Source organism: Hibiscus syriacus, unplaced genomic scaffold (genome assembly GCF_006381635.1).
Source record: "Hibiscus syriacus cultivar Baekdansim isolate YM2019G1 unplaced genomic scaffold, ASM638163v2 tig00110647_pilon, whole genome shotgun sequence".
NCBI classification, from domain to species: Eukaryota; Viridiplantae; Streptophyta; class Magnoliopsida; order Malvales; family Malvaceae; genus Hibiscus; species Hibiscus syriacus.
In genome coordinates this window covers 689,769-712,851 of record NW_024062811.1, presented here as the reverse complement: position 1 = coordinate 712,851, position 23,083 = coordinate 689,769, and the positions used below count along the sequence as shown (strand labels likewise).

The 23,083-nt window shown below is 35.9% G+C and overlaps 3 pseudogenes; 1 reads left to right on the top strand and 2 right to left on the bottom strand.

Moving 5' to 3' along the window:
* Positions 1-4: 4 nt before the first annotated feature.
* Positions 5-16,933, bottom strand: LOC120137105 (annotated as a pseudogene).
* Positions 16,934-18,972: 2,039 nt separating this feature from the next.
* LOC120137062 lies at positions 18,973-20,184 on the top strand (annotated as a pseudogene).
* Positions 20,185-21,828: 1,644 nt separating this feature from the next.
* Positions 21,829-22,775, bottom strand: LOC120137107 (annotated as a pseudogene).
* Positions 22,776-23,083: the final 308 nt, after the last annotated feature.

Sequence of the window (23,083 nt, the reverse complement as noted above, 5' to 3'; positions counted from 1 at the left end):
CACGAGTTGTTACCTAATTTAGGGCACCGAACGTTCAGGAATAGTCTCCGGTAAGGATGGTGAGGACGCACCACTAATTTTGCTAGGGACCGGTGTGTTTCTTCGAGATTGGCGTTTTGTGGGTACTAGCGCACTCTCATCTTCTAACTTATTGCTAAATTCCTCCTCTGCTTCATCATCGTTGTCTTTGAAAACTGGATGGATATAAGCATATTTAAGATAGGGTTTCAAATTGAAGTTTGGCTCCCTTGCACGTTCCAAAGTGCCTTCATCATAGCTTCCTGAAATAAACGACACAAAAAGTAACGATTATGATCATTAAACTAAATTCATCAGATAATGATTATAATGAGAATACCAGATTATGGCATTGCACTTAAAAACTAATGCATCAGAGAGTGAAGTCAGAGAATGAAAGCTTTATGCATGAATGAATCACTGAAGACACAAAGGAAACCATCAGCTAAATACGCAAACACGAACAAACCTGCAAAGGGAATCTGACAAAAGCAGGTTCATATCGAGCTTTGCAGAATGTGTAAAACCAGATTGTGAGGACAGCAAGAGCAACGAGAAGTGGTGCAGACTGAGCCAAATGCTTTGTACTTAACAATCCAATGAGGGTGACATGTGATACAAGCAAAGCTATTATAATGCGTCCATGGACATCAGGCCAGAATGCTGCAGCACTTTCATATTCTTGATTGTAAACATTAATGATCTATATTTCTCAAAGAAAATAAATAGAGAGAATTAGACAAAGCTAAACAAAGATCCATTTAGGATAACACTAGAATATTATGAATCAAAGGTCTTACCTGATGACGGAAGACAACATATGCTAGTCCAAAGAAAACTACAATGAAAGGAAGTAGAGCAGGTGTGACAGTAGCATAAACCATGCCAAGTAGAAAATAGAGTTGTAAAAGAGGCTCTCTAGTGTTGAAGCCCAAACTTCCTGGATCCATTGCCTCCTCCCTGTCCTTTTCTGTTTTCACCAAGAAAAAATTCTTCAAGTGGTAAAATATAAGCGGTTTCAGCATCAAAATCTCTGCTGCTATTCCAGCCCATCCATCAACCATGATATAAGTAATAAAAAAAAGTCGCTCTCATTGGTACAGCTACACCAATTGTTTTAGGAATTCTGAAAAGAAAGGAAAATATTTTAGATCGAAATAAAGGAAAATTTAGACACCAAAATCATAACAAAAATGCAACCCAGACTTATTAGTCTTGCGTATGCAGCAAAATATATAGAACTCCACAAATAAGAAACCTAGGTAGAAACAATAGTAAACTTAGAAGTTAGTCCAATATAAGGTCGGTCCGTACAAAAATTACTAATGATTTTATTGAGATCCAATTTTATTCATAAGATTAATTGCTCCTTAAATTGTAACAGGGGATACATTCGGTAACTACCAAAATGTCTTGCCATGCATTAAACATATCCAATTTGACAGAGAAACCAAACTTAAGACCACTGGTTATAACTAAGAATCTACATCAAAAGCACACCCCCATGAATAAACAGCAACTGAATCACTAAAAGCAGATATACAAAGAAGAAATTAATGAATACATACTCATTTGCTGACTGCTTAATGAATGTGTCTAGCTGTTCCACAGCACTGCCAGCAATTACACTGCCAAGGAATACATTCACCACATTGAAAAGGTAGTATCTAGTTGCTGATCTCCTTTCTAAAGATGATATTGATGTGAATCCTTCGAACTTGGACATAATCATCAAAATAGTTGGCAGAAAAATGAGAAAGAGCTTTAATGCAATTCCAGGTAGAAATCCTTGGATAACTGATTTTATAAATTTTCCGCAGAGGAAAAAAAGGCCAAAATTAATGATCATATAATGGAAATGAGGAAATCTAAATAGAGACTCAAGATCATGAAATTAAAATAGAACTCACATTTCAATTAGGGGCTTCAAGAATGGTAATGCTTTTCTCAAGGCCCTCAATAGTGGCCAGAGCTTGTACAGATGCAATTGGTATAATGAAGGAGAAAGTCAGGAAGAAGAATGCTACAGCCATGATAAGCCTCCTAACAGCTATAGAGACGTATGGGATTGCCAGGTTTTTCCAGTGCCCACTCTGTTAACATCGAAGTTGGATTCCTGAATTGTTGGGTTTGAGCACAGACAGCTGCATCCCATCGAGATTTAAAGGAAACAAATGCTGCAGGCATTATGGCTTTTGGGTCTTTTAGGACCCTCTCCCTCTCTTCAGCTATCTAAATTTTGAAACGAGCAACCCACATCATCACACGTTGAAACATAACAAGTGGATGAAAACAAAATGCAATAATGATACCACCCCATCGACATAAGATCATTTCATTTAATACAACAATAAATATTGCTACAGATACGAACAAAAGCATCTTATGGCATTTTCTTGTGATAATAATACTTAATTAAGTCAATCTAGAAAATGGCTGTAGCTAGGATGCAGAATACTAGAACAGGCTTGAATTATTTTCTCTGAACGAACAACTAATAAATCAGTCCAAAGAGAATGTGCAAGTTGAAAAAGAAATACTTACTTCATTGGATAACTTCTCAATTTCAGATATGTGATGATCAATTGCATCCACTTGTTTACCCCAGAGCCCTAGAAAACCAGTCTGATAAAGAGATAATATGCTTGTCAAGAATAAGAAATATAAATCAAAGCTGAAAATCAGCAGGAGAGCGGGCTATTAAAGCCATGACAGAAAGTAGTAAGTTACCTTCATAAGAGGCCTTTTTGCATTATTTCTGGAATACTTCAATTGATAATAGTCAAGCCAATTCTGCATACTTTTCCTCTTCGTCACCAACTTTGCCAGTTTGTTTGCATTGCATACTACCTGAATGTAAGGAGAACAATATCATAAACTGAATTCTATAATAGTCTTCGAATTTTAACATTTCAGACGAGAAATATGTAGTAGGACATTGTCGCAACCGTCTTTCGGGTGAGCCGGAATTGGGTTTCGACTTGAATATAAATATTAGAGTCGCCACCGATCATTTATTTTTAAAAAAGGTTGATCGGACCCCTTAATTTACCATCTTACCTGATCTGCGTTTTTTCAGAAATATATCGGATTCGGGAGTTGCTTACAGTCAATGAAGGATTAGCACCCTTGAACTGCCCTTTCGGTACCATTTTAAATTATCAGTTGTCTTAATCACGAAAAATAGAAATTTAAATAATAATTTAAATACAATATGAATTATTTACCCTCGATAATCGTTTGAAATTTAATTGGATTCTCTAAAAAAATTAAAGTTAAGAAAGACAATAAAAAATAATAAAATAAATAAAAAATATACAAAATTAAAAATTAGAAATTAAAAGTGTAGTTCGACTAGAGGGAACCTGAAGTAAAATAAAATAGTTAGATCAAAATATTAAATAGACTAAAATCTAAACAATAAAAATAAAATGATTGAAAAAAATAGAATAAGAAAACATAAAATAAATAAAATTAATGTGGCAGAGAACCTGAAAAATAAAAAAAACATTAGTACAAATTAAATATTTAAATAAATAATAAAATAAAAAAAAACATGAAATACATTAATTAGGACAAACAAAGAGAGTTAAAATAAAAATAAAACACAACTAACGATAATAAATAAATAAAAAGTACCAAAATGAATTTACGAAAAATATTGAAGTACCGACCCCATGATTTCTCCGAGACTCCCTGGCAGGCTCGAATCAGATGAAACGACACTATTGTAGTATCTACCCAAAGCTCCCAAAACTACATTGTTTTGGAAAGGGTTTAAATACCCTTCTGGAGCTCTCTTATTCTCATTTCTCCTTTCATTTTCTCTCTTAAAGAGAAAAGCTCCCCTCTCTCCCTACAAGTGCAGCAGATCGTTGTCGTTCATCGCCGCTCCTCGTTACAGCCGACGATCGTCGTTCACCGCCATCGTTAGCCTCAAACAGTGACCAAGCTACACCGAAAGCTTCTTCTCAACGAGGGGAGTTTAGATCTGGGTTCGTTTCACCAGGAAATGAGCCCTTTATCAAGAAAATGTCAAAAAACCATTCGGCTTCTTTTACTCTAATCTTCCACTTCTCACCGCTGGATCATTGCAATTTTAAAGTATGTTGTTCATCACCTTTCCTTTTCCCGTTTCACCGTTTGGATCTTTGAACAGAAGTCCCTGTCGTCGGTGAAGGACTCCGGCCGTATGGTAAAGTCACTCTCTTCTCCTTTTTTCTTCACTCTTCCGATTTCTTCTAACCTTTTTGTTTATATGACTCTTGTCCGTCGCCAGCTATGGTCTTGAGTTGGGCACACTCGGGTGATAAATTCTCGTCAAATGAGTGCTGGTATAACTAAGGAGTGGTTTGGTACTGAAGGTCTCAAGTGAAAGAGTGGTGGGCACTAGCGTTATGGACGTGTGGTAATCGACTGGTTATAAGAGCAAATATTAGTTGTCTGGTTTTATTAAAGGCTTGATTTAGGGGCTGGGATGGGGTTGGTAATCGAGTAGTATGTGGGTGTTTTGGTGAGGGTCGAGAGACTGCGAATATTTTAGTTCAATAGACAGAGGCTCAAAGCCTCGATGGGAAACAACTAAGTGGGTACTGAATGAATTCATAGAGAATTTGGTCTTGGGAGTTATTCATGGTTTTGAGACATGAAGGAGAGTGACATGGAAGTGGTGATAGAGTTCGACATTCAACCATGGTCGAGAGGCCATTTTGTGTATCTTTTATTGGTTTTTTCCCCCCGGTGTCATTCATTCGATGGTTATCGAGTTTATATAGCCCTTCTAGCCAGTGGTCATTCTCGAGTATCTCGGGGTTGCTTATTTGTTTCCCAATTTGTTTGGGTTGTTTCCTCACATACATGAAATAGTTGTTACCGATTTTTTCGTGATTTGTTTTCGGTTTAGTACGTACCATTTCCTTCGTCGGTCGTTATGCGTTGACTGGCCGCCAGGCTTGCGGTGATGGTATCTATCATTGAAACCCTAATCTACTAGGTCAGGCTATTAGGCTTCCTTTGCTGAGCCCCGGGTTTGTTGGGTCAGGCTACCCGGTTGAGCTCTGTTTCTGGGCTGGAGTGGACCTAAAATTGGAGTTGGACTTGAAATAAGAAAAAATAAATAAAATAAAAATAAAAATAAAAAATGGAAAATAAAATACTAATGTATATATTTCAAAAAACATTTTTAAAAATTATATGCTATTTGTTTTCAAAATTATTTTTAAAAAACTATACATTATATGTTTTCAAAAATATGTTTTCAAAAACTATATTATATATACGTTTTCAAAAAGAAATTTTAAAAAACTATATATTATATGTTTTCAAAAACATTCTAAAATTATATATTATATATTATATATATATTTTAAAAATGTTTTCAAAAACTATATATTATATATATTTTTTCAAAATGTTTTCAAAACTATATATTATATATATTTGTCAAAATATTTTCAAAACCGTATATTATATATTTTAAAAATGTTTTCAAAACTATATATTATATGTATTTTCAAAATGTTTTCAAAAACTATATATTATATGTATTTTCAAAATGTTTTCAAAAACTATATATTATATATATTTTCGAAATGTAAGTAAAACCCGGACGAAAATGAGTGACTACAGCTGCCCCTCTTTGCCCATTATCGTGTAACGAAAGTAAGCCTGCTTCTGTGAGAGTTGTTGACATCTAAGCTTGAAATCCAACTTAAGGTTGTTGTTGAATTCTTATCAACTACCCTCCGCTTTGAAATTGAGATTTGAAAATAGAAGAGGACGACTCCCTGTTGTTGAGCCATACTGTGGGTGACTCTGGATTTGTCTTTGAACACGATATCTTTCGTTTTGAAGTTGAAATCGTAGTTTGGAATTTGAACTGAAAGGTGGCTTCTTGTTGCTAAATCATAGTCAACCTTGGTCTTCTTCTCAGTTTAAAGACCTCGGTTTGAAAATTTGACCGGAAAGTAGTTTCTCGATGCTACCATGTGGCTGATATGCCCTCAAGCTGAATGGAATAGAACTCGAAGGTTTTTGTTGATAGATAGCCCTTTTCACCTTGAGCTATGCTGTAAATTTGACTGGGATATAGTTCCTTGTTGCTAAATCGCAGCAAACCCAAGTCTTCTTCTTGACTTAAAGACTTCAGTTTAAACTTAACCAGAAAGTATTTCCTCGCTGCTACCATGCGGTTAACCCTTCTCGAGCTGAATAGGATCGAACTCGAAATTTTTTGTTGACAGATAACCCTTCTCGCCTGGAGCTATGCTGTAATTTTAACTGAGAGATAGTTCCTTGTTGCTAAATCGCAGCCTGCCTAGGTCTTCTTCTTGACTTAAAGACCTCAGTTTAAGCTTTAACCGAAAAATAGTTCTTCGTTGCTACCATACGGTTGATATGTCATCGAGCTGAATGAAATCGAACTCGAAAGTCTCTGTGGACAGATAGCCCTTCTCGCCTTGAGTTATACTACAAACAGTTCCTTTAAGTGAAGAATGACTCCCTTTCGTGGGTCTATTTCGGTCATAATTCTTTAGATGACACCCTTTCATGTGAAAGCCAAATGGTATATTCTTCAAGTGGTTCCCCTTCGTGGGTCTGAACCAGGTGAGATGATATTTGGATGACTCCCCTTCACGGGAAAGCCATGTGGTATATTCTCTAGGTGACCCCTCTTTGTGACAAAGCCAAGTGAGGTAGTCTGTTAGTCGGATATTATCCGTCGTGGAGTTGAAATATGGCTTGAAAACTTTAACTAGAAACTAGCCATTCGCCGTTGAGTTAAGCTAAACTGAATATGTTCTGAATTGGCTCTCGAACTCATCGAACCCGATTTGAAGTTGATTCTAAGATCCATCGTTCTTTCTATAGGTCAAGCTGGTTGAGGTATAGCTCATCGTCGTTGAGTTAAGCAACCACCATCAACCTTTTTTGAAGACATTTTTGAATCGAGTATTTTTTATCGTGAATGAAGTTGAAATTTTACTCTAATGCTGCAAAAATAGGTATTATAGAAAATGATAAATGTGATGCTCTTAAGTATGTCTAAGATGTATGCACCATGAATTAGTTCTTGTTTTATTTCTTGGATGGAGTCTCATTCTTTTTTTGCTGGTTATGTCATTGGAATTGATCATGCCCCAACATTGACGGCTTCATGGAAAATATCTGACATTTGCTCATTTGTTGGCTCAATCTAATGATCTTGCATTCTTGGTCATATGGATCAATTTTAATTCAAAGATGCTTAAGCTTTCTTTTAGCCTTTTTCCTCGAGGTAGTAAGACTCTCTTGCTTTTCGGTTGAATGATCAACCATTGGAACATGTCAAATCATCATCGTAGCTGATACATCATAATCCAGTGAAAGGCTTCCTTACGTGGCTTGGAGGCTCAAATGACAACTTCTTCAACCAAGGCTACCTCCTCTAATGTCCGTAAAATTATTCTGATTGTCCTGGAAAAAGACTGGTGAACAAGAAGGCATCAAACAACCCTAGTGCTTATTGTGAGTTCTCTTCTTCTTGTACTCGTAGAGTATTTTGAATTTCTTGCATGTGAATCTTGGCAACCAATCTTGTCTTTACTCTAAATATCGTTAAGCGTATCGCTTTTTTTATTTCTCGCTCATTTGGGTTGTCATTATCATCAAATATTGCATTCCTGTTGTTTCTCTTTGATATGGCATTTTCAAGTACAACAGTAAACTCACGCTTCAGGAAGGACCCGATAATGAATGGATTTATCGTCATCACATGCTAAACTCTTTCCGACCAACGCATTGTTGTAGGTATCTTGCACCTTACTAGACGACCATCTTCATAGTAAAGAGAGATCGTGCTGGATAAATCAACCATATGTATTGCTCATATGAAGTTCTTATTCATAATGTCAAGCTCTGTTTTGATAGGAACCACCTCAAGAGGCACAAGTGGTAGAAAGAGAAGAGATTGGAAACCTGGAGATGCCTCTCATCATTTTAGGTCCTTCAACTGATTTTCGAGAAATTATGTCTTGTCTGAGATATATCTCCCCTTTTTAAAAAGGTTTGGGTTGGTATAAAAATGATGTCAGAGCAATTGAAGCAAAGTTTCTGTTCATTGAATATCAAATAAACAAATCACACAAGTTGTTTTCAAAAGTTATAGCCCTTTGACAAGTGTCAAGATCCATGAGTGACATGAAAAGGCAATGCAATTTGGTTTTGATTTTTATTATTTTTAAATAGGATGTAAACAAAATGACGGAACTGATGCATTCCACTGTATGACCATTTAGTGAGCATTCCTATTTCAGTTCTCAGGAATCTTCCATTTGTTCAATTTTTGCAGACTCCTTAAGGAGATATAGTGTTGAAATATAGATCTAAAAACAAAACATCTGAGTGTTTTTGTGTATTCAACTATAACAGACGTTTCCTGACTCTCTTACTCCATTTTTCATCGAAATTTAATTTCAAATCCACGTTTATTTCAGACCTTATCGCCTTTCTTTAAATTATACTTTGTTAAACTTGATGTCATCACTTTAGAGTTTGCTGGGAGATTCATCTCGACAAATAGAGACTAGTGTCATGATCTGAATGTACTCATATTCATAAAGTTAGGGAACTTAACAATGCCCATTATTTTAGCGGAATAACTTAGTTGAAGGATTCAAGTGTCAGAAAGTCTTCGATTTGACAAACTCAAACGAAACTCACTTCATAAAGTTCGGACATGACCACCATAGCTGCTTCAGACATTACCTCCAAAGATTAACAGCCTATTACTTTCAGCGGATTGCCCCCATCATTGTTAAAATTATCGTTCATTAATATATATTGGGATTTTCCAACAAATTCACGAATTTGTTATTTCTTTTGAGGATAAACAGATAACCTTACAACTCCCTAGTTTTTCCGGGCTGAACTAGAACCTTTCCCCTTTACAAAAGGATAAGAAATGTAAACAAGAAAACCTCTCTAAGATAGGTATTTACAAGAATTAAGCTCACAAGAACAAAGTATTTACAAGAGAAAGATGAAATAAGAATGAAAAACTTTTCTCTTGTGTTTGATTGCTTGGATAGTTGCTCTCTTACTTCTTCAAGTGTCCTTAGCTTGTATTTATAGCTTGGAATGTGTTTGAAGTCATATATAGCCATTGGGGATGTTTTGGAGCCGTTTAGGGGATGAGAATCAATTAACAAAACAGCTTGGAGCATGGGGGAATCGGTATCCCCTCTTAGGGAATCGATTCCCTTAGTATAAAATTCAAATATTTCGACCGTTGAATAGGGGGAATCGGTTCCCTCCGAGCATTATGTTATTTCTCGGAGCCAAACCATTCAGGGGGAATCGGTACCCTCTGGGCAATCTACCCATTTTGGTTTGATTTTAATTAAGAAATGGTTTTTGACTCGATTAAGGCTCGAAATACTTTGTAAATTTGTTTAACATATTTTTACACTTTAGTAAGGATTAAAATTAACTTTGAAAGACTTGGAGTAATATTTTGATATTCGAATAATTATATCAAATATACTTTAGAAAACCTTTTGTTAAATCTTAAAATTAATTTAACTTAATTTGTTATATCAAAACATCAAAATGTTTTCAACAATATCACATTAATTCTTCGATTTCAAGATTTTCCAAGTTTGCCAGGAAGCATCTGTTATAGTATGAGTGTTAGTGGAAATAAAAAAAAAATTCATTTTTAGAGTTCAATTTCTAAGCCAAATTTGTTTATTCCATCATTCCATTTGTGAAAATTGTATATCGTCACGAAACAGACATGCAAACTAACTGGTCTTGCAATGTCATGCATCAGAGATGCCCCCATCTTGTTTACTTCCATACTTGTACGAGTGAGATAGCATTTTTCTTTTTCAGGTAAAAGATATGTATCTTGTTTTTTCTTAAAAGAAATTGATCACGGCATATGTCAAAAGGCTATAACCTCATTTCTCAAAATGTGCATTTCATTATACTTGATATTCACTAAATTTCAAACAATTCTCTATTACTTAAAGAAATGTCATTTTTTATTAAAAGGAAAAAAGTTCAAGCACATAAAAGATAATTCAAACAAGACATCATTTCACAGGTAACACAACTCTATGGTAATAGAGATGACCTCCACTTGTCTCATCTCAAAATACCTCGTTCCTTGATTGTGGCATTCAATTTTCAGACCCATCTCCAGTTGCACAAAAAATCGCTTTGGGAGTGTCCTTGCTTTCATCATAAAATTCAAGCTCTTTCTTGTCCATCATGAGCTGGATCAAAGCTTTAAACTCTGAGTAATCTTGCACATCATGCCTTCTTCATTGTGGGAACAACAATTGTTACCATCTTCAAGTTTCGATGTATCGGAATTGGGTACAAGAAATCCTGCTTTCACCATCTGTTTCCATACCCATGCTAGGGGAGACCTTATTTCAGCAACACTTGTTTTGACTCTCTTATTACTTTCCTCAGCAATTACATTAACCCCGCTTTCTTGGTGATTAGGCAAAGGGTTCTGTGCAGTATTCGATGCTCCTAAGTTATTGAAGTGGATCCAATTCTTGTTACTCATTTTCTGTACGATTCTCTTGAATGCGAAACAATTCTCAATAGTGTGCCCTGAAACACCGCCATGATATTCGCAATGAGCGTTTTTATCATACCACCTAGGGTATGGGGGCTTCATTAGTTCCACCGGGTATGGTGACACTACGTGAGTGTTAAAAAGTTGTTGATACAGTTCTTTGTAAGTCATGGGAATATGATCGAAATGTTTCCTTTCTCTTTCTTTCCTAGGTTCCCTTGAATATTGTCTAGAAGTACCTGACGGTACAACTGCAGTTGATTTTCGGTTGGAGATTGTAACACATTTATTGGCGTTGTAGGTGTTGATGTTGTTAATCTCTCAATCATTCTTCTTCATAAGAGGTTTCTTATATTGGCCTCCTCTCCCTTAATATTGCCTTACTTTATGGCTTTTTCTATAATTTCCCCGGCCATAACTAAGTCATAAAAATTTTCAGAGGTGATTGTAACCAGGTGTCCGAAGTAAAGAGCCTTCAGTGTTTGCACAAAGAGTTTCCTGGTTTCCTTCTCATCCAAATATGGATGAACTTACACACCTAAATCCCTCTATTTCTGTGCATATTGTCTGAAACTTTTGTTATGCTTCTTCTCTATACTTTGCAGAATAACTCGATCTGGTCTCATGTCATTTATATATTTGTATTATTCTAAGAATGGCTTGGCTAGATCTTTCCAGGTCTTGATATGAGATCGGTTCAGCTGGTTGTACCACCAGATGGTTGAACCAGACAGACTCTCCTGGAAGCAATGAATCAGGAGTTGGTAGTTTCTTACGTATCATATCATCTTTCGACAGAACATGGTATTGTGAGCTGAAGGGCAACTGTTCCCATCAAATTTCTCAAACTCAGGGACTTTGAATTTTGGTGGAAGCACCAAATTCGGGACTAAGCTTAGTTCTAAGGCATCAACTCTATAGTAATCATGGTCTCCATTAACCACCTTCATTTGGTCTTCCAACAACTTAATTTTTTCTTTTGTTTTTTTTGCCTTGTCTTCTTCATCAAAATCTGGTATATGGTAATCATCCGGATTATTCTCAGGGTTAGATACAGAAGTTTGTACCTTTACAACAGACGAGGCCTTTGCTTTTGCAGTGGATGAGTCCCCTTGAAGTTCTTGTAAGATTCCAGGTGAGATAACCACCTGCGGGGTAGGTGGTATAGCTACCCCTTCAGATGAACCTTCCTCAGGCGCACTTGCTTGATTTAAGCCAGATAATTTGGCTTATTTTTTCTTCCAACTCTCTTTCCAGCCTCAACATGTTCTCTTTGAGTTGAGCAATTTTTGTTTTCATCTTCTTGTTTTTTGAATGAGTGTTATGTGGATGAGGTATGCCAAATGCTTGGGGAGGTATGTCAAATGCTTGGGGTGGTATGTCCAGTGTTTATTCCTTTTTTAATGAGACATTTTCTGTTAGTTAATGTGAATGTAAAGAAATGAAGAAAAATAAAAATAACAAATGCAAAATATGTATAAGTGCATGGTGCATGAAATGTTCGAGGCATTGATCCAAAAACACGTCTGTTATTATAAATAATTTTTATTGGGACAAAAGTGTTATTTTTTAAGAGACAAAAACATTTTAAAGATACATTCTAAGTAAGTCCTCTATACTCCGAATAGCTTCTAACATGTTGACTAGTCTTCTGCCTTCGTCGGTCACCGGTTGAATACCCTGTTAAACCACTCCGACTTCTCTGGCTAAACCGTGCAAGTGACGAGTTGCTTTTTGTACTTATTCCAAGAAGTCTTGAATGACTGCATCTCTGGCGTTTACTCTCTGTTGGGCCTTCTCCCAACGAAAACACCATTGGAAACCTCCATCGAAGGAACTATATGAAACTCACTTGCTTGTTTCTTGAACCCGTCCACAATAGCCTCAACCCAGCTATAGTTTTACCATCCTATTCTTGCTGTTTCTGAAGAGATTTTTCTAAATAAGCTACCTTAGTCTTTAGACATTTGTTCTGGTGTTGGCTGTCTAACAAATGTCTTTGGGAAGCCTTTAGTTGTTCTTTCAGGGTCTCTTTTTCATCTTGTCATTCGATCTTCAATTTTCCAGTATTCAGAAGATCTTTTCAGGCTGGAATTGTTCATAACTTGTTCTTGATACCGCTTTCTCAAAACTGACTTTCTTTTGTTCTTTTTCTAATATGTTTGCTCGATCCTTCTGAGTTTTTTCTTACCATAGCTGGACCTCTGCATTTTTCACCTCTTGCATTACAACCCCTTTTTCCATTAATGCAAATTATTTATGTTTAACGAACACGTTTTTGTGGATCAACACCTCTTTTGTATGATGTAAACGATAAGTTAAAAGAACAAAAGATGAAAGAAAAAAACAAGTCAGTGAAATAATCAAAATAGTACATGAAAGTAAAAAAGAAAAGAGAAATATTCCTACCCCTCATGATATCTAACCAGCATGCTTTAATTCTTACCCATACATGTTTTCTACCCTACATTCTAATTTTAAGCAAATCCTAACCGCATATTTTTCTAGTTCGCATGCTTTGAACAGAAAGTAAAATAGAAAATAATTCAAGCATTCTAGGTTTTGAAATGGAGTTTCGGGGTGGGCTTTAATTCCCTGTAGTCTCCCGGTTTAGGTTCTAAAGAAGGGTACTCGAGTTCTCCTTGTTGGTGCCCCCTTGGGCTTGTCATACCCTCAGTCATAAGCACATTACAAGCCTATGTGGGCCAATTTAAACTCGAGATGATACATTCCCTTATGTCTATACGGAGAATAAATTCACACGAAGACATAAGGTATATGAATCCCGAAGGTTACTTGCTAGGCCTATACGAAGAATAAATTCCCACGAAGGCGTTGCTTTCACCTCCACTTAAAAAATGTTTGGAGCTCTGATGTAGAGTCTGGGATGAAAATTTAAAAATCTGAAATCATTGAAAACACGTCAGTACAACTATTTATTTGACATAAAATAATCGAAGATAAGTAATAAGAATTCGAATAAATAAATTAAAATTTAAACTTGTAATTTTCTCTTAAAAAGAAAAGAGGAAATTAATTTTGGCCTAACTCACTTACCTTTCCCCAGCAGAGTCGTCAAGCTGTCGCAATCGTCCTTCGGTGGGCCCAGAATTGGACTTCGACTTGAATAAAAACGTTATAGCTGCCACCGATCATTTATTTTTAAAAAAGGTTGATCCGACCCTTTAATTTACCATCTTACTTGATCTGCATATTTTCATAAATATGTCGGATTCGGGAGTCGATTACAGTCAAGGAAGGATTAGTACCCTTGAACTGCCCTTTCGGTACCATTTTAATTTCTCGGTTGTCTTAATCGTGAAAAATAAAAATTTAAATACAATATGAATTATTTACCCTCGATAATCGTTTGGAATTTAATTGGATTCTCTAAAAAAAATTAAAGTTAAGAAAGATAATAAAAAAATTAAAAAAATTAGAAATTAAAAGTATAGTCTTGATTAGAGGGAATCTGAAGTAAAATAAAATAGTTAGATCAAAATATTAAATAGACTAAAATCAAAACAATAACTTATGTAAAAATAAAATGATTGAAAAAATAGAACAAAAAACATAAAATAAATAAAATTATTATCACAGAGAACCTGAAAAATAAAAAAACATTGGCATAAATTAAATATTTAAATAAATAATAAAACTTAATTAAAAATAAATATGAAATACATTAATTAGGAGGAACAAAATGTAGAGAGGGTTAAAATAAAAATAAAACACAACTAACGATGAAAAATTAAATAAAAAGGACCAAAATGAATTTATGGAAAATATGGAAATACAGAGACCATGATTTCTCCGAGACTCCCTGGCAGGCTCGGATAAGATGAAACGACATTGTTGTAGTGTCTACGCAAAGATCCCAAAATTATGTCATTTTGGAAAGGGTTTAAATTCCCTTATGGACCTCTCTTATTCTTATTTCTCCTTTCATTTTCTTTCTCAGAGAGAGAGAAGTTCCCCTCTCTCCCTACAAGTGCAGTAGATCGCTGCCGTTCATCGCCGCTCCTCGTTGCAGCCGATGACCACCGGTCGTCGCCGCCGTTAGCCTCCAACAGTGACCAAGCTACATCGAAAGCTTCTTCTCAACAAGGGGAGTTTGGATCTGGGGTTCGTTTCACCAGGAAATGCGCCCTTTGTCACGAAAATGTTGAAAAACCATTCGGCTTCTTTCACTCTGATCTGCCACTTTTCACCGTCGGATTATCGTGATTTTAAAGTATGTGGTTCATCACCTTTCCTTCTCTTGTTTCACCGTTGGGATCTTCGAACGGAAGTCCTTGTCGCTAGTGAAGGACTCCGACCGAATGGTAAAGTCCCTCTCTTCTCTTTTTTTTTCTTCACTCTTCCGACTTCTTCTAACCTTTTTGTTTATATGAATCTTGTCCGTCGCCGGCTATGGTCTTAAGTTAGGCACTACTCGGATGATAAATGCTCGTCAAAATGAGTGCTGAGATAACTAAGGAGTGGTTTGGTACTGAAGGTCTCAAGTGAAAGAGTGGTTGGCACTAGCGTTATGGACGTGTGGTAATCGACTGGTTGTGAGAGCAAATATTAGTTGTCTGGATTTATTAAAGGCTTGATTTAGGGGCTAGGATGGGGTTGGTAATCGAGTAGTATGTGTGTGTTTTGGTGAGGGTCGAGAGACTGCGAATATTTTAGTTCAATGGACAGAGGCTCAAAGCCTCGGTGGGAAACAACTAAGTGGGTACTGAATGAATTTATAGAGAATTTGGTCTTGAGAGTTGTTGATGGTTTTGAGACATGAAGGACATTCAACCATGGTCAAGAGGCCATTTTGGGTATCTTCTGTTGGTTCTCCCCATCCCATCGGTGTCATTCCTTCGATGGTTATTTGATTTATATAACCCCTCCAGCCCATTCCCGAGTATCTCGGGGTTGTTTCCTTGTTTCCCGATTTGTTCAGGTTGTTACCTCACATACGAGAAATAGTTCTTTCCGATTTTGTCGTGATTTGCTTTCGGTTTAGCACGTACCATTTCCTTCGCCGGCCGTTATGCGTTGACCAACCGCTAGGCTTGTGGTGCTGGTGTCTACCATTGGAACCCTAATCTACTAGGTCAGGTTATTGGGCTTCCTTTGTTGGGCCCTAGGTTTGCTGGGTCAGACTACCCGGTTGAGCTCTGTTTTTGGGCTGGAGTGGACCTAAAATTGGAGTTTGACCTAAAATTGGAGTTGGACCTGAAATAAGAAAAAATAAAAAAAATAAAAAAAATGGAAAATGGAAAATAAAATACGAATGTATATATTTCAAAAAAACATTTGTAAAAATTATATGCTATATGTTTTCAAAAATATTTTTAAAAAACTACATATTATATGTTTTCAAAAATACGTTTTCAAAAATTAAATTATATATATGTTTTCAAAAAGAAATTTTAAAAAACTATGTATTATATGTTTTCAAAAACGTTCTAAAATTATTTATTATATATTTTTTTCAAAATACTTTCAAAAACTATATATTATACATATTTTCGAAATGTAAGTAAAACCCCGGACGAAAATGAGTGACTACATACATTAACAAATTACGAGAAGATAATAACAATATCACTGGAACAAATGCAAGAGGAACTCACCTGATGTGTAAGATAAGTATCCGGGTGATTGACCAGGAAAAAGTGCTCAACAGACTCACTAACAGATTCATCTGGATCTGGTGGTACATTTCTAACAAGCACCTAAAAGATAAAATTTCATTCAGATGCAGTTTAGTAAAAGATCTAACTCCAAAAATAGCTCAAGGGTGTCGTACTAGCATCTAGGAGACTTTCATGAGTGTCACGGTTCTTCAAGAGAACAATACAACAATAAAGTTTGATGTGTTTAACTCCAGTAATTCAACTAAACGTGAAGGATCAATATATCACTGAAAACAACGAAGTTATATAATCAGCTATATAACCTGAGGTTTGATCTTGATGTGTCATTCAAAATCAGTACTATATTCATTAGAAGTGCACGAAAAATACAACGAAACTGGATAAAACACACTTTCCAAAAATGTGTTTGTACTTGAATAAAACAAAATTCATGACTTTCTTCAAAATATACAATAGAATGCAAAAAAACTAATAGATTATAGACATAAAACGTAATGGATAATATGATGTTCTCAAACCCCCTCCTAAAATAGTAAATTTAAAATAATATAGAACTCGTCTTACGGTAAACTGATCTGGCCGGCGTTTCTCAGATGCAAGAAATTGCAACCGCAAATTCGCAACTTTCTCATACTACTTTAGCAACACAAAGCATGTCCAAAAGGTAAAAGCATATGCCATTACAATATGAGTCCAAAACCTACAGCATAGGATTAAATATTATTCCACCATAGCCTGAATGACAGACTCGGACAAAATAAGTCAGCAGTGATAGAATATCTCCTACCTATCTGATCCATCTGGGACGTTCGAAATTGAGAGCTTATCAATGTCACTTGAAGTAAAATTCCTCAGTTGCAACTCCAATGCTTTATTAGTGTAATTAACCGGCACTAGGATTGCCCATGCAAGGAACGTGATAGGGAGAAAAATCTTTAGGCTGCATACAAAACAATAAGAGAGCAATCAGAACAAGACAACAGATGGAGTGAAAATTGAATAGTAACTAAATGCCTAAGATTAGCTAACGCATTTGCCTAAGATTAACTAATTGACAAAATTAAGGAACAAAAGTGATAAGAGATACAAAAAGTGACCAATAAAGAACTTAATTTAATAAAAATATAAAGAAATTCATATTAATTGATGACTATGTGATCAAATATTTATAAAACAAATCATAGCATCAGGTGATTATAAAGATAACGGTGGAATGAATAAAAATTTAATCTTCAAAGTTGAATAGTCAAATAAAAAACATTTTAAGTTGATGATCAAAATTAGAATATGATTAAAGTTGAGTGGTGAAAAGCAAAAATTGTCCTTAATGAAAATACTTAATATGTAAGGCTACCACGTGGATGTTACAACGGGTAGTTTTTGATGACGCCGATGCGGGACGCGATTGGCGTGTTGGGAGCACTGAGGTTGCGTTTGATGATGGTTGCGCGTGGATACAGCGTAAAGTGCGTGTGGCGGTCACTGTTAAGAAGATTTGTTTTTGGAAAAGTTGTACCATTATTTATCTCCTTTTCATCGTCAATATTTTGTTCTCCCTGTCATCATCAATAAGATTCAACGCTGCCTCTGTTTGATTTCACTATGCATTGCCATTCATATCTATTCTTTATATTGAGAAAAGAAAGCGGTCAAGAAGATACTCAAGCTCATTCTTTGAAATCTCCTAGAAAGAAATGACAGGTGGTCTCTAATTTCCCTTTGCAGTATTTGATGAATTCAAAGTTGGGTTGGGGCGAAATATTATTTTATCAGAGCCCCTTGTTCGCATACATTTTACGTTATCGAAATTGATATGTTTATATATTCTTCTAGTAGACCACATTATTGTTGACGGATATGTGAGAGTAATTTTAAATAAAGTCCAGCTCCATTATAATTCTGAATTTTGAAACAAATTTATAGGGCTATTTTCTGGGCATTTTTATGTGGATTTATTTGGGTTATGGGATATTGAGACGAACCCAACAGAAACAAGTTTATTGGTGTTTGAACACTGAATAAAAGGAATTTACTGTCAGATTACATTCATTGTTTTTTCAGATTAACTTTATAGAAATATCAACCGAAATGACTCCGGATATTCCAATGCTGAAAGAACTTCCCAAGGAGAGGCAACTGGTAGTGTTGTTTCTTCCCAAAACCAAGTTCTGGGATGGTTTTCATCTTATAGTAATTGTTCATTTGATCTTCCAGGTGACAAGGACGCTAAACCAAGTGTTCTGAAAAACATTCTCCCTATCCTACTCCAGAAAACAGTCGTCCATTTGGTTGGTTTCGGGAATCGTTTGGCATTTGACCCAATTCCCATTTCAGTTGCAGGTAATTTAACCTTAATATATGAGGCCACAGCATGTTCCTTTTAGTTCCTAACTTTATTAAAAAAAGAAAAACCTTTTCTTTCCTAATTTTTGATGCAGATGTAATTTCATGCTCTTAAATTTGTTCCAAAGATAGAAGAAAACCGCTGCTGTACTCCTTGAAAGATTGCACAAGCATTCAGCTCAGCCAGGAGTATTAGATCATTATCTTGTTGTCCCACATGCAATATCGGCTATAATTGCTAGGAATGACGTGCCACAAAACCGTCCAGATATTGGCTCTGCATTTGAGATTTGAGATTGACATGGTAGCACTCATTATGTGAGTTTGGTGGAGGTGAAAAAGAGAGACGAGAATTGGAATTTGGAAGCATTTTTACAAATCCATTTTCCTGCATTAATGGAGCTCGAGAAGACAGGAAAGTATGGATAATTTTCCATATTTCTTCATATTTTGTCAAACTTATACCGTACCGTTCCTTGTAAATTTGAGAAGCGTCCAAAACATTGTTTTATATTGAATGACTGTTTTACTTGTTTCAAGTTACCATCCCCTGCCTGCTCAGATCTTAAGGGTTATGTCCATTAACACCAGAAGAAGCAGTACTATGCTTTGCTTGCTGCTCTAGGTTTCAACCGTAAGACTCAATATATGGAGGGACTCCAAGATTAGTTGCTTTGACAAGTTGGTATCCTAATTACTTACCTAAGAGAATTTGCTTTCATCCGCAGAACTTGAACCGTTTATGAACTTCTCATCCCAGGTAACGAAGTGGCATACTCACCTCTTGTTTGATGAAAATGTAGGTTTTTCCCATATTGCTTCGACTCTTCATTTTTCTTGAAGCATTCACGGCCAACACATGGATATGCTTCGACTATACTCATTGTAGGTACATATGTCTGACACTCACGCTTGAATCCGAGAAACATAGGGTTTGCTATATTTGCATTTGTGAACGTTGGCTCTTTGGCTGCTGATCTTTCCCAAAGAATTACTTTGGGGTTACCTCTTTTCATAATGCATAAGCTGCTGATGCTGGTATATAAGTTCGATATTTGGAAATATTCTACTAATCAGCATTTTGAAACCAACAAATGATTTTATATGCTCTTAATGATGTTGGATACTATCATCCTTGGATGAGTACAATTACATATAAGACCTTTCATCTGTAGCTGGCAGCACTGGACTTTATTGCCTGCACTGCACCTGGCGCATTAGCCATAACGGACTCGAGTAGCCAGCTGCCATCTCTGGTGTCTGGTTTTTGAATATACTATGGTGGTGAGGGAGGATGCCTACATACGTCCAAAATAAACGGAGATTAGCTGATATCTTCTTAAAGAACAATACTAGTGGAAAGTGTTTGAGCAGAGAATGAGGACGGCAGTTAGACAAACAACACATCCAACTAGGCCCAAGGTAGAAGCGTTAGCCAGTATCCACGGTGTAAAGATGTATGTGTCGAACATATTGACGTATTTCCCTTCTATAACTTTTAAAGATGTAATTAGAACATGAAACATTCTTTGTTGTCTCATGTTAGTCCAGATCAAACTCTTGTGATTATTTTACATTGTTGTAATGTTGGGCAAACATGCAATAAAACTTGTACATGCAATAAAACTTGTAGTCAGAAGAATAATTGTTGCTGCTGCTTCTGTTAGAAGTAAATATTATGCTGTTGGCAATAGAGGTTGTAACTCATAAGGCTGGGTGCATTTCTTGAAACAAATATAATTTCAGCACCCTTGGGTCATCCAACATTAGTTTTGCAGATAATTGGATTTGAGTGAGATGAGAATGCATAACCAAGATGTGGTTATGGATAGAAAGGCAGGATTGGTAAGATGTTGTAGCGGAAATATCGGTTCAACATCAGAGAAACTACAGATGAATCCTCCTGCACAGACTTAATCTCCTTAACCTACCACAGGCACAAATGTCTCCACGCCACACATATGTTACAAACAGCCACAAGTTTTGGATAAAACACTTCTACCCTATAACTCACACAACAGCAGCCAACAAAGCTAAATCTGCATAAGGAATCTCTCCCTCATGCAACAAAAATTTATCTCTTTTGTCGTTTGGCCTCCACCTGGAAAAGAACACAAAAATGAGAAATCAAAGCACAACCTCGAAAAACAAACAATTGTTTGTAAGCAAAGAATTCAGATAAATGGACTTTCCTCTATATGAGCTGACATTTTTATATCCACACTCACTCTAAAATTCATATCTAGCACAAGAAAATAACCTAAACCTCTCTATGCTGTTCCACAATCCCAATTAGCAAATAAAAAGAGCACCCGTTGATTTGTTAGGTAAAATGTTGGTAACAGCAATCATGGACTGACCACCAAAATCACCGTTAATCTTAAAAATGTAATGACAAAAATACATATGCAGACTTCTGAATAAAGAAATAATCCAATCAACAATCACGGATATGGATGTATAAATATGATTTAACTATATTTCATGAGATATGGTAGGCGCTCAAACCTGATTCGGCCTCATGGCAATTCACAGAAATATAAGAACTTGCATCTAAGGGCAAAGCATGTTCCCCCAATTAACTTTCTATCCATTATCATCAATTGTAACACAGACAAACAACATTAACTTATGGGTTTCAAGTGCTTTATGTGTATATATGCTATACATGTCATTATTATTATTAGCAGAGGATGAGAAAGTCTCTTAATCCCCTTAAATTCATAAACAATTTCCTAGAAGGATACCAAAAACAGATCTGGTAAATTGTATATGAGAGGTTTAGTAAATATATAATGGCTTAAAGAAGAAAGAGAACACTGACCAAGTATCATGTGGATTTGGCCTAAAGAATTATTACCGTTATATCAGATACTGGTGGTGGATGAAACGTTCTGTGATCTTTTGACATCATCCTCAGCACATTCAGAGCAAACGAAGTGATCCAACATTTTTGCTTCTTCAATTGTCATGCTCACACAAGCAGGATGGTACCTATATGGGTCATGAAAACATTAAATATATCTTAAAAATTATTGAGCCATTGGCACCAGGAAATTATAAAAGGAAATATAGAAGACCATACCAGTCCTTGCATCCCTCACATTGGACCATGAGATCATCAGGGTTGTATGGCATCTCGCATTTGCAGTACCTTCGAAACAGAAAAAACCCAGGGGCACCAAATATTCAATACCAAATTGCCAACAAGTAAACTAAAAACCATATTTCATAAGCCAACAGACACGGTACTCACACAGCAACTCGATCAGGTGTAAAGGCTCCAGTAGCAGCTTTATACTCGAACCTACAATAGTAATCCTCAGCCCCAACATCCTCCAGCTTAGTGTAGTTCTTGAAAGAATGAACAATGCACTTTCCTTCAATGGTATGAGCACTCTGCACGTCATAGTGATCTGACAAAAACAGCTCCTTTGCTCCATGGAACTGCTCCTTCCTCCAAGCGACTCCTCAGGACGATAATACCACCGTACTTGAACCTTCACATTGTTCCTGCTATCTGCTTCCACTTTCTCAACTCGTGCCACATACGGAGGTTTACCACTGTCGGAAGGACGCATCAGAACACAATCCCCAACTGCAAGAAAATAAAAACTCAAACTTTCAGACTCAGCCATCACAATCTACAATTTCTTAACATCTATATACGCCAGTAAAATACACCCATTTCAATAAGCAACCAATCATTCACTTCTTGATCATCAAAACTAATGCTAGATGACACGTTCGAAAATTTAAAATTGAAAAAACACGAAATGCCGAGATCCAAGAATTCCCAAAAATGATTTTCTAAATCACCAAAACCGCAATTTTTTACGGCATACACGTATTCTTAGGCGTGTATATCTACATGAAGAACACTGTACCTATGACAACTTTGTTGTGCCTCTGATGGTGTAAGAGTCGATGTCCTTTGTCCCTTGTTTGGGCCCGTTACCAGAAATCCCTGGTCTTGTTTTTGCCATGGAAGCTAGGGTCTAGAGGAGAAAGTTCAAATCTTTTTCTTTGAAGGGGTGAAAATAGAAAGCTTTGAAGAAATTAGGGGGAATTGAAGAAAGATTGACAAACCCTAAGTTTCCCTCGTGGAAGAGGTAGAGTGGAGACAACTCATACAAGAAGAGAGTAGTATGGTGGAGACAATACAGTCAAGTACTGGACTAACAGTCATTTTAATTTAGGTTAAACTACCAGAAAATCCTACCACTATAATACTTTTTTTATCATCAGCAAAATTTTATAAAACCATCAATCGATTTAAAAATAAATAATTTTTTTAGTTATGAAATTTTTTTTATTCTAATTAGTGAACAAGTTTTTTATCATTTAATTATTAATTTATTTTTATACCAATAAAATTATTAATTATTAAATTTTCGTAAATTATAAGGATAAATCAGTCTATAATTTAGATAATAACAACAATTCCAATCATTTATACATTTTATTAATTAGATTCTAATTTTAAATAATTTGATAAATTTAATCC